At 37.8% G+C, this 12,911-nt stretch overlaps 1 protein-coding gene across 20 annotated transcripts in view; it reads right to left on the bottom strand.

Moving 5' to 3' along the window:
- The window catches only part of LOC143040394 (anoctamin-1-like), a 62,130-nt gene that overhangs the window by 49,108 nt on the left and 111 nt on the right, over positions 1 to 12,911 (bottom strand). Inside the window, exon 1 of one of the 20 annotated variants that reach the window (XM_076211437.1) lies at positions 12,706 to 12,860. The exons of 13 other annotated variants lie outside the window; for them this stretch is intronic. The gene's annotated coding sequence lies outside the window, so the exon portion shown is untranslated. Of the gene's footprint in view, positions 1 to 4,505; positions 4,525 to 5,141; positions 5,160 to 10,809; positions 10,829 to 12,705; positions 12,861 to 12,911 lie in introns of those variants that run through there. 6 more of the 20 variants (XM_076211433.1, XM_076211427.1, XM_076211419.1 and 3 more) reach the window with 6 other exon arrangements.

Here is a 12,911-nt window from a genome sequence, read left to right on the forward strand (position 1 = left end):
TTCTACATAATTCTACTTTTGTTCATGAAAAGAACCAAGCGTGTACGAGTCTCAAATTCAACCACGTAAGACTGCTTACGTAAATACACGCCTGGCAACAAATACCCTTCCTACATGGTAAAAACACAAATAAACAATAAATACCAAATAAACTGCATATAAGCAATGCCAGCTAATTCCGCACAATTCACTGGCTCCCTTCTCAATCAAGTAGTGACCTCCATGGAAATCTGTTGACATTGCATGCCCACTACTACTCTGCGTTAGCGCGCAGGCGTCGAATAATGCCTTCTCTGTCTCTGTGGCGGAAAAAGAAATGACGCCCTCATCCCTTCCCTGTATACCATCAAGACTGTTAACTTCGTTGTAACTCGTCAAAAGCAATGAACAAGGCCGTGTTGGTTGGGTGACCTAGGCCAGGTGGGAAATGAAAACCTAGGCTGAATGCATACGATATATGAACGAGTATATTGTGTGTAGCCTATATGATGTATTTACAAATTATGGTGTATTTGTTACGTGTGATGTATATGGTGTATTTACAAACAACTGAGAAGAACAAAAAAATAATGATTCATAAGTATGGCATTGACAAGTAATTCTATTCAATGGAGTCCATTGTTGTACCATGAAACAACAGCTACAATAGCCCACGTTAACTGTATGTTCGTAATTTCAATCAAGTATTTATCACCATTTCACATTCACAATTGCTATCGGCGTTTTTGAGAAAGTTAATCACGTATCAGAAAAACCAAGCCGCTTTCCCTCGTCACTCAACATTAAATTTTGCAGCAATTATTTTAGAACAGTTTTCAGTTACCTAAATTAATATTCCATAATTTTTTACATAGTACCAAATGCTCCCACCACTCACTCTGTCACCCCTTAACATGAGATGGTATACCACCACCATCCTCCCTACCACCACTACTCCAAGGCCACGCCTATGCTGGATGATGACGTTAACGCGATTCACCAAAGTCGCTGATTCAGTTACAAGTGAACTTTCAAAAGAGTTTTGAACGCATTTGCTGAATACAAAGAAGGGCGAGATTCCCAACATAGGTCATAATAGTTTAATAAACTATCATCATCACCAATTCCTGGTTCGGCAAACGCACTTGAGAGGGGGCGCAAGTAAGCGCATTTTTGTTTGTTTTTGATAGTGTTTGCAGTATGAGCGTTCTCATCACATCCTTCAGCCACTGTTCATTGTCTGTCGCGCTCTCACAACGAAAAAATGTTGCAGTACGTTGCCACTCACTCTGCAATCCATGCAGAATGCAATTCAAGCCAACATTAAAAGCTTTTATATTAATTCAACTATTGTAACCTATTCTAAATAACCGCGAATTTATAATCAAACTGGATCTTACTTATAACTGAATTTCTTAAAACATATAATTCTGACAAAAAAGGTAACATGAACCAACTCAATTTTCTGAAGGCCGCGTTATGATCATTCTGTTTTTACAGCACATTTCACTCACTGTGCCTTGCAAAAAAAAAAAAAAACAATTGCACTGAAAATATAAATATAAAGTGATTTGAAGAGATGTAATATTCCACTAAACATATTAGAATACTCCCGTGTTACAATGTTATCATAAACTATGAAAACTGGTGAAATAAAATACACGTTTCCTTGTCACTCTACGATTCAATTATCACAATTCATGCGCATAAATAAAAACAATCTCTTGAACTAATCTGACAAACTTCCAAAATATCACAATATTCATTGATGAACGTACACGCATATGGTGAATTGTCTATGATACACACAAATTTACCCGACCTGTTTGAACTCTGCTCTAGTTTTCCCGACAAAAAAAAAAATCTCCATAACATGATTATTTTTCCTATCACTACTGCTTGTGAATTTATATCTCACTACCCCCAAACAATTTTATTCGGTCGAGGAATGTCCCGTTCTGCGTCATGAAAGGATTAAACAAGTTAAAGATATGCTAAGAATTACATGCCAATACACCTATACCTTTTTAGCAGATGGCATTACGCCTGCAGGAGTGTCGTGTGCAATGGCAATGATCACGTCATTACGGTGGTCTATTTTATGTACACCTTTTACTGCGTCTTCGAAGTTTACAGTATTTTGATAATCACAGATACCATAAACTTATTTGCGCAGCAGTGATATGAGGTATAATTACATGATTACATCTAATCCACATTACATTAACAGATGAGAAGTCAAGCGATCAAGTATTGCACTCAGACATCTGCATACGTGGCTGTTTATCAATCATGCAAAGTATAATTTCACAATCATTTCTCTGATTTCTACATGTTGGATTATATATAAAAAATATTGTGCTTAGTTTTCATAAGATAGAATCTTGCTGTTTTTCTTTGAATCATGTCAAATGTACAATAAGTGATACTTTTAAAGTCGCAACACTTTTCGCATACGCCGACACCTCGGTACCGTCAATTTCAGCCGACATATTTCAAACTCACTTGTACCATATGTTAGTCGTCTTGAGGACGCCCTACGTTCAGCACGTGCGCATTTCTGGTATACTGAAGACATGTGTACGTGTGTATACACAAGCACACACGCACTCAGAATTTATTAATCTATCACGCGTACATTTTGTGCATAAGTATACACACTCGTGCATGTCTTGAGTTTGTTGCGCCATTACAGTAAACTTAACCCGCTTCCACTTCAAGCAAGACGCGTGAAGAACGAACGCTCACTACTTGCAGAACTGGTGGCGAGACAGAGAAAGGCTGCTAAGTCTCGGTGAAAACACCCGCGAGCTTTTGGCCAAAGCAAGTCACATTTAAACAACTTACGAGTTTCACAAGAACGGGTTGAAACTCGCATTCATACCCCGTTTCTTTTTCTTTCTTTTTTTTACCGAACTCAAAGCACTAGTTTGTTCTCGACACAGCAACTTTGTGCATGGAATCACATGAAGAATCGTCACCACAGAGTTCGACAGGGTGACAATTCTTCATGTGGGCCATCCTGGGTTTACGAATCTTCGGTTTTAAGTTGACGACAATAAGCACAACCCTCATTCAACTTAACCTATCCTCCTTATCTTTATTCCATTGTTGATATTCGGCGTACTGGGGTGACACTTCTTCATGTGGGATCTCATTGGGTGACGAATCTTCATGTGGGCGTTCTGGGGTGACAATTATTCATGTGACCCAGTGCATGTTTTATGAAGTCACTATTTCACCGAAGAACCTCAAATTAATACTGGTCACTTTTGACTTCTGACATCCCTTCGCGCTTTTACTATGTGCCTCCATCTCTTCGATATGATAGGATCAGATAGAAGTGTTGAATAATGCGGACAAAGCACCTCACCTGGGAACCAATGATAGGTGCCTATCAACTCAAAGCCCATCAACCCCCTCACCTCCATTTAAAGGTGCGGCCCTGAGGGGGTGGCATTCGGTTTCCGGATCGGATCCAAAATAACGGGCTGACAACCTACGACTACTATAACCCCCCCTCCCCTGCTACTTGCAGTCGGTGGCATAAATAGTCCCACATTAGTAACTTACGACGGTCTAAAGTTTCTTCTAAAAGATATCTTGAAACCTGTGACGAACAGAGTATTGTTATCAACCACTATATATCACCGGATATATATAAAAAGAAAGAGAGAGACAGGAGGATGTGAGCAGACAGATTAATTCAACATGCTGCAGTGACCAAGAAAGCGGATACGGGCGCCCCGAAATGCACTTCGCTTTTAACTATTTATTTTATCCATACACTCATCTATTTCCTATATATTCATTGTTTATATATAAATTATTAATTATTTAACACCTACTACTTTTCACTGGGGCGAACATTGGTATCCATCCACTAGCTTACGTTTCTGTGCAACTAGATGCCATGGTCGGCTGTGTGGGCCCATGAACGTTGTCCCCTTATTCTCCCACAATTTTAAGCCTTCGGTTTAAGTAATGTCACCGTAACATTATTTACTGCATCTTGAAATTAACTTTACCACCCCCACTGCCTGCATCACTCAGTGCCACTGACCAGTACATTGAAAGTGACAACTTCCTTATTACCACTGCAGAATATGTCATGCACCTGTAGTGGTCACTTGAACTGAATGACGTAGTGTCATGTCGCCATGTCTCCGAGTTTTTTTTTCTTCTTCTTTTCTCTCTCTCTCTCTCTCTCTCTCTCTCTATATATACATACATATATATATATATATATATATATATATATATATATATATATATATATATATATACACACACACACACACACATAATTCTGTTGCAGTGACATCGCGGAGTATCGTGACACCCAGTAGCAATGTAGGTTATGCATGGGCGGGCGTCAAAATGTCGCCTTGTGGCTAAAAATACTGGAATTTGTACACTTTTTTAAACAAACGTGTACAAATTTCCTCCACACAAATATTTTCTTACCAAAAACTCGCATAAATCATCCCATGGTGCATGACTGAATACAATTCTCAAAAACGTACATTTCAACTGCTATCGTCTGCAAGAAGTAGAGGGACAAGGATCCTTGGGAGGTCAACTCTCCTTGCGCTACTGATGGTGTGTGCAACTGCTAAGGATGAGTGGATGTCACTCGATACACTCATCGACATCCTGTTTGTTATACTCGTAGGCTACTGTCATAATTCAGGCATTTCGGTCTACTTGACGCACGACTAGCGTTTGAAATTATTAGAAAATAATCATTAACACCCATAATTTCATTTTGTGTTTCACGTCAACATAGATATATGCCAACTGATGTCGATGTTTTCGTAGTGACAACTTTCAAATGATGAGTAACGTATACAAGTAATTTTCGTTCGAGCTGGTATTACCAACAACTATGTTGGACATCATCGTTTTCCTCGACAACATTTAGGTAAATGTTTCTGAGTGACCATTTCGTTGTCATTCTTACAAGAAATTTTTCTCTGAACCTGGAATCGTCGCGTCACGGTGTAAGCCCACAATTTCTGAGAACAACATATTGCCTAACCAACACCGGAAATCCACCATGCTACCATGCACATGTCGGCTGAGAAACGTGGCCGTCTTTTGTGCTCCACGCCCGAGTGATTGGGATCTTAAAATAACCCTCAAGGTCAATAGATACTGACCCTGATCACCCGTAGGGTATCCGTAGGTAAGATGCGATGAGATCATAGTACCGTCACAGCGCGCACTATCACAGCAGCAAAAAAAAAAAAAAAAAAAAAAAAAAAAAAAAAACACTTGGTTTATACAAAATAATGTTATATTTTGTCGTCGAATAAATATCAGCTGATTTCAGTAATTGTCACAGGCTAACCAGGAAGCGAAATGGTAACACAAGGAATTCACTTGATAAACTGAGCTAGCGAGGCCTCGCCACTTCCAACGTAACCGCACAGCATGACGCAGCTAGTCGGTATGCACGACCTTCAACATTTCAAGACATCCTCAATACTATTCAGAAATCAAGGCTACAAAATACGCCCTGTGGAACTCCACGAGGCATCTTCACTGCTTCACGCCCAGTCTATAACAACATAGTAAAACTGGCGAAATTGGATAATACACGGACGATTGCATGCAAAATTGCGCACGTCTCGGCGATAAAGATTCACTTTCGTGCTTGACAGTTATTGCTATAGTAAGGTTCGATTGCTTTATCGTTCATACTGATAGAAAAAAAATAATTCCTCACGTGCATCATCTTTGCACTCACTATTAATTACATTACTGTGGGTATAATTATAACTCGCTTTTCTGAATACTACTCAGAATAGTAGTTTCGTGTTTGACATCAGTGAATCCAGTCACATCAAACATTTATTCGATAACATTTAGTGTGGCTATGAATAACTAGGTAAATTCCATAAAACCATTGCCCTCATTTCGTGAATGCCAGTGAGACTCGTCTATCCGTACGTAATATTAAAATAATTGGCCAATAATGCGATTTCTTCCGAAGTATGTGTTAATATCTTGTGAACGTTATCACGAGAACCTGCCTCACGCGAGACTCCCACCGGTACGACAATTGTACGCGTCACGGCGCATACGAGTATAACACACGCAGAGGAATACAATTATCAATATGTACATACACAATTACCATTAGGAAAAAATTGACTTACACGTTATAAAATAAACATGATTACACTTATGATCATTTTAAGCATCTAATTATACTTTACCGATATTAAGCATACATACCAAAGAAAATGTAAACATATGCTGATTAAAAATAATCATGTACGTACACAAATACAATTACAGAAATCGTAACATTAACACCCGTGATCATTAGTAAGCGTTTAATTCAAATTTACCAATGTATGTATCACTCAATCGATCTTGAACTGCCACGTAAAATACATACCGAATAAAAATTCTACCGATCAAATCAGTTATATAATCTTAATACTCTTAACGTTTGCAGTCTCTCTAACCAAAAAATGTTGCATTACCTTTCAATTGAGGCCTAGAACACAATACTATCTTAGGACGCTTGTACACTATGTGGGAATGGGTGTTTCTCTGCATGCCAGGGTACGAAACAAAGCATACTGAAGGTATGGAACGAGTCAGGTCGGGTAAAGTGAGGTCAGGCAAGGTCCCTTGAGATCCATATCAGCCTGTTACCATTTGAAGGAGTGATATAGTTAAATATGTATGATCAACTTTTGTACTGTACTGAAATTTAAAATAACTACTTTTCCCTATTAACCCCGTTCCGTACCAAAGTTCATGCTCTGTGATGCACAACTGGAATGAAAAAAATAAACAAGTAAAAATAATAATAAAAAATAGTAATAATAATAATAGTAATAGTAATAATAATAATAAAATAAAATGCACATAAATGGGCAAATAAATATGATAAAACTGACAATACAAATTATACTGTAATGTATTACATCCAGTTGTTTTAACAAGTATAGACTGAACGTCATCCGATATGATTCAACAATTACACAAGTAGCTACTAATTTATTTGTAATAATTTATTTACTTATTTATTCATTTCTATTCCGGGCAATACCCCATCAAACCTCCAACCCCCTTTTATGCACACACATACACATCAGTCACACTGAAAAACACCTTTCAAGAGAAACAAGAATCATACCAGCAGACTTGTGTTCAGGTTCCCATCCAGGCTGATGACAGTGCCAACAAAGAATAGGCCAGGCCACAGAATCAAACTGTCTTGAATATAACCATCATACAGAAATTGAACATCTTATCCTGCACGTATTACAGACCAAAAAGTTGTCAGTATGCACTGTCATTGTAACATTGCAATTCATTGTGATTACAGTGCAACATGTTATAGATTCCTCCAGCATATGACATAATAGTCACTGGTACATTTGTCTGAACACACTTATATCTAAATATGACAAAGCATGTTGTTGGCACATCCAGAGTAATGTTAAAAAGTTTCCTTCAGCATATGCAGTGATGCTGATCACTACATATTCTATATTACAAATAATTATCTAGTCCAGTCTTATTGCTCAAATCAACCATGTACTGGATCAGTTTGTCACAGAATTGTCTAATATCATGGAAATTCAACCTAACTAGACCATATTCATACCTGATGTGAACGGATGACCAGCCCAAATCAATTCTACACAGAACTTCCTCCTCCTTTTCCAGAATAGAATCCACACTTCCTCTTCTCAGGTGGTAAAGTTATCATTACATGTACACACTAAACAAAGCAGCAGAAAAAACAACTCAAACTACAGGAGGTAGGAATTCACAAATGCCACAACATGCTCCATGATTTCAAAACCAATATACAAGCTATCAGGGGTTTGCACACTTCATAAGATACGTGCAGGAACTGAGTTGAGCCAGGTACACTCAAGCAGATATTGGCTGAGCCATCACCCCTGTCTACACACGGGAGCACCACACAGCCCCAAACCGGAAAATTCCCTGTACAGCCTGCATGGTTTGAATTTTATCACATGGACAGATGCAAAAACATTTGGATTTGGATTTGGATTTGATAGAGCCAAATGATGACAACTAATAAATAAATCATTTCACAACTTAACCTAACCTCTTGCAGATCCACAGCACCCTGGTAAATGGTTATAGGTGTCTATTGGGGTGGTCAGGGGTTTTTGCATGAATGATGGGGGTTATATTAGGGTAGGGAATAGTGTGAATGATTGTTTTGTGGTGAAGATGTGCCACATTTATGTAATGTACCATGGTGGTTCAATGTTTATATGAGAGGGAGGAAAGCTACAAAACTTGGCTGACACTCTTCCAAAATGTTTACAATAGGTAATCATGAAGATGGGTAAGTAATGACCACAAATCTGCATGTAGTCAGCCTATGTTTCTGTGTAAAATAAGTTAGTGATTAACCTTTTGGTGAATACTGTAGTTCATATAAAATGGGATGCGGACAACAGGAACATGGGACATCAAGCAACAGCAAAACTGGATTTTCTAGCAACTTGGATTTCTAGTTTAACAGCGCTTTAGCAGACCATTTATGAAATATAAACTGTTGGAAACAGCATGTCTATCTCATGAGAACTATATATGGTGGCCTACTGGAATTATGCTAATTGGTGAAAAGCTAGCATTATTTAATTGTAATATACAGTGGGCCTTCCACATTCACGTGTCCCACACTTGGAGGTCTCGCACATTCACAAATTTCAATGAGTCTTACACATCTGCCCGCTGTGGAGCAAATGCATCTGATGGTATATCCCCACTGCCTCCCCATATGGTAACCCTCACTCCACTCCTTATCCACTCAAAATGATTTCTGAAGCTGATGAGACAAGAGAAAAAAATAAAATAAAATAAATAAAATTAAACTGTATTCACAATCTCCCTCCACTCACTCCTGTACTTTGCACTTTCTTTCCTGCTTGATATAACACTGCCCATGCATCCAAAGCTCCCTTCACTGCATCCATCCTTCTTATACTCAGGCTTCCTCTCATGTTTACTGTTCACTTCTGCTTTCCAAACTCTCCTTGCTAATCTCCTCATTCATTCATTCCGTGTGTCTAAACCACTTCAGTACTCTATCTGACAGCTATACCTCACTTCCATTCTTGTAACACCTTTCTTAAGCTATATCAATATACCAACTGAACTGGTTTCTTCTTACCTTATGGAGGATAGTAGCCAGCCAAGGCATGTACCCCCTCACCTAGTCTCCACCCATCCCACTCCCATCCATCATCCATTTATTTCCTTTTTATCCAAACTTCTTGTGGATGAAAGGTCATCCCTATATCTCGCCCACTGCCTGGGTCTCAGTTTCTCAAGCACTTTATCTTCAAAACAATCAGTCTCTTCATCTCTGCCTCCCTTTCATTCCATGTGTGCTCCATAAAGCACAGTCACTCCATCATACTATCTTATTCTATTACCATTTATTTTCTTAAAACTTCTTGGAAAAATTTATATATATATGGAAATAGACTCCCCTAATGCATGAGAAATCATATGAACTCATGATTCTAAATATGCAGATAAACCACCAAGGAAAATAAAATGATGACCATCATTTTATTTTTTTACTTGTTTTTTCTGCATATATATATGTATATATATGTATATATATATATATATATGGTATATATATATATATATATATATATATATATATATATATGGCTACCCCCCCTTGTAAGGGGGAAAAGGCCTTGGTATATGAATGTATGTATGTATATATATATACATATATATATGGATATATATATATGTGTGTGTATATATATATATATATATATACATATATATATATATATATCTTATAAGCAAGGTAGAGAAACGGCATGCCTGATTACCATCTGAAACCCTTTATCTATTGGTTTGGTTTGGATCTATTGGGTTAGGATAGGTATTACCAAATACTGACTAGGATATGGGACCAATAATCTGTACTTTCAGGTGCTGGTACTGATGGATGTCAGAGAAAATTCTCTACCATCCATCTTTAAAACCCATCAACTGCCTCATCTCCTAACAGGTGGTGCAGCTTCTCTGTCTCCTGATCGGGCAAGGTTCTCATTTTATCAACTTTGAATTTCCTCCATTTTTTCACATATGAATAGCTGACAACTAGCAGATACTCCCTGTCTCCTAGGAGTATATGGAGATAAACGATGCTCCTTTCCTGTATACTACAATTAGGTAAATACTAATTGAATAATCAATTTGAGATTGAAATCTAAAAATCTAAAATAGCAGCATCCAAATTAGTAGGGCTCTGTCAGTATTGATTTATTGATCATATTCTTCGTTTGTACTTATATTGTGCAGTCTGTTGTTATTCATAAAACCACCACCTAACTGGACATCAACACACAAACTGAAATCCTTCCTATACACATATGAAAAGGATTTGCATACAGATCTATGCAAGAACCTTCAATCCCACTCATCCATCCCATTACACACCACCATCACAACACACTGAATGCAACAAAAAATAAACACCAGCAGCACACAATTTAAACATTTACAACAATTTACCACCTACACCTTACAACACATCCACATAAAAAATGCAAACCTGTATCACAGACCAAGAATTTCAAGACCAACCACAAACTCCACACTTCAATTAATACTCACAGACATCAGCATAACATAGAAATCCCTCCCACATTAAGCAAGAACCACACTGATACTAACTTACAGCCACCAACACAATAGGAATGGCCACAGAAGCAAAATGTCCCATATGCAGTCACCACACAGAAGACACCAAATGCCTCATCCTATACTGCTCTACTCTAGCCTTACCTAGACAACAACACAATCTCTTTCTTGAGTCAATTGTGAACCCATTTGGTGGTCACTGTCAATTACCTGGAAGCTGCAGGTCTCTTGCAAGAAAGACCTAGGGAAACAGATGAACTTTACAGTACCACTACATGTAAACAAGATCTCTAGTAACATTGCCAACAATATATTACATTATTTATTTTGCAATTAATTTTTCGATGGTCCAACAACTGGTGTCTGCACATATGGTCCTGTGAGACAGACAAAAAGGAACTGCCTCCTTGCCACTCATCTTCTGAGCCTGTCAATATCCTCGCCTCAATCTGAGGGTACCTTTGAGATTGACACTGGGCCCAAGATATCTCTATCAATTTCAAATCAATTTTCTTCACCTTTTCACATAAGGACAGTTGACAATCAGTACCTAATCTCCACTTCCTACTCATACAAGCTGGTGAATCTGAACAATCCTACACTAATACAGCAGACATTTGTCAAGATTTCTTTCTTAAGAGCTACGGACTATTACCAATAGTTTTGGGGGTCAGTGTAAATGCCCTGTTTATCTTGTACATAGGGTGGTAAACTAGGTGTTTCAATAGGTAGACCCTATGTACCTATTTATGTTATTATCAGATGTATTATGCCTTATATACTCTTAGTGTTGTATCTCATTAATACATATGTATTCTATAAAAAAAAAAAAATAAACTTATAAATATGTAGTAGATTGTCACTGACTGCCTACTTTGCAGCTATGTGAAAACCCTAGTACGTTGGGGCTACATCAGGGGTTTCCTTGGGAGACACAATGTATCTGTTTATCATGTTAATATAAAATATATTCTGGCACATATACTTTTATTGTTGTTTCTGGTCGATAAATACGAACTGACATTATAAATTTCAACTTATATGAAAAAAAAAAAAAAATGATAAATCACAATTTTTACATAGTTGAAATTTATAAAGATACATATTTATCAATCAGAACAGCAATAAAAGTATATAAGCTATAATATACTTGATATTAACATGATAAATAGGTACATCAGGTTCCCCCAAGGAAACACCTAATGTACCCCAACATACCAAGGTTTTCACAGCTGTGGAGTAATCACAATTATGTTTACTACATATTTATAAGTTGAATTTTTATAAAGTAAATATTTATCAATCAGAAACATCAATTAGAGTATATAAGGCATAATGCATCTGATAATAACATGATAAATAAGTACACAGTCCCCCTAAAGAAACACCCAATGTACCTTATGCACCAAGTGAAAAGTGCGTTTACACTGACCAGTTGTAGGGGCTGCAGATTTCCATTCATTGAAACTTTAGGCAACAATTACATTTGTAAATTTTTCTGTCATAAGAAGCCAACTGTTTTGATTTGGGTTTACTCTGTTTATGAAATTGGTCGTGTGCTCACATAAAACTAGACTCCAGGGAATATTTTACGTCACAAACATTTTCTGTTCATGGAATTGGCAGTGTGGACATGCATCCTGACTTTGCATAACACTAGGTTCCTGGATATACTTCACGTCATGCAAAAATAAGCACAGATACCCCAAAATGAATCCTGCCATGTATTCTTAACAAGCACTGAATCCAACCTACAAATCATCAAATGGGGCACATAACATAGTATCATTCATGATTCTCATGCAACAAAGACTAACCAGTCACCTATAATACAGACACAGACAAGCAAGAAAGAACTCATGCGGTACCAGTGCATCATTCTCATGCTCTGACATTCCCTACAAAAGTTTCTCATTTCTACCCCCAACAACCCAAATGGAACAAATTCCACTGCATTCCAGCAGCCAAACAACTCTACGAATAGCAGCCATAACACAGATTCTGTATTCAAACTAAATTGAACATGCTGACAAAGCCTACCTGAAGATCTTGTGATAGAGCACATAGGTCTTCCCAGGGAGGCCGAGACCGGGTGACTAACTTGGCACCCCAATAGCCAGACGCCTTGGCACACCCAACTTATCTACACACACAACACCACATAAACTGACTCGTAGGCGAGCAAGTGGGACTGCTCTGGGTTTGGGAGGATGTGCGGTTGGAGAACAACTAAAAAAAATATTACT

This window comes from Oratosquilla oratoria, chromosome 28, assembly GCF_046742065.1.
Source record: "Oratosquilla oratoria isolate Oo_2021 chromosome 28, ASM4674206v1, whole genome shotgun sequence".
Taxonomy (NCBI): domain Eukaryota; kingdom Metazoa; phylum Arthropoda; class Malacostraca; order Stomatopoda; family Squillidae; genus Oratosquilla; species Oratosquilla oratoria.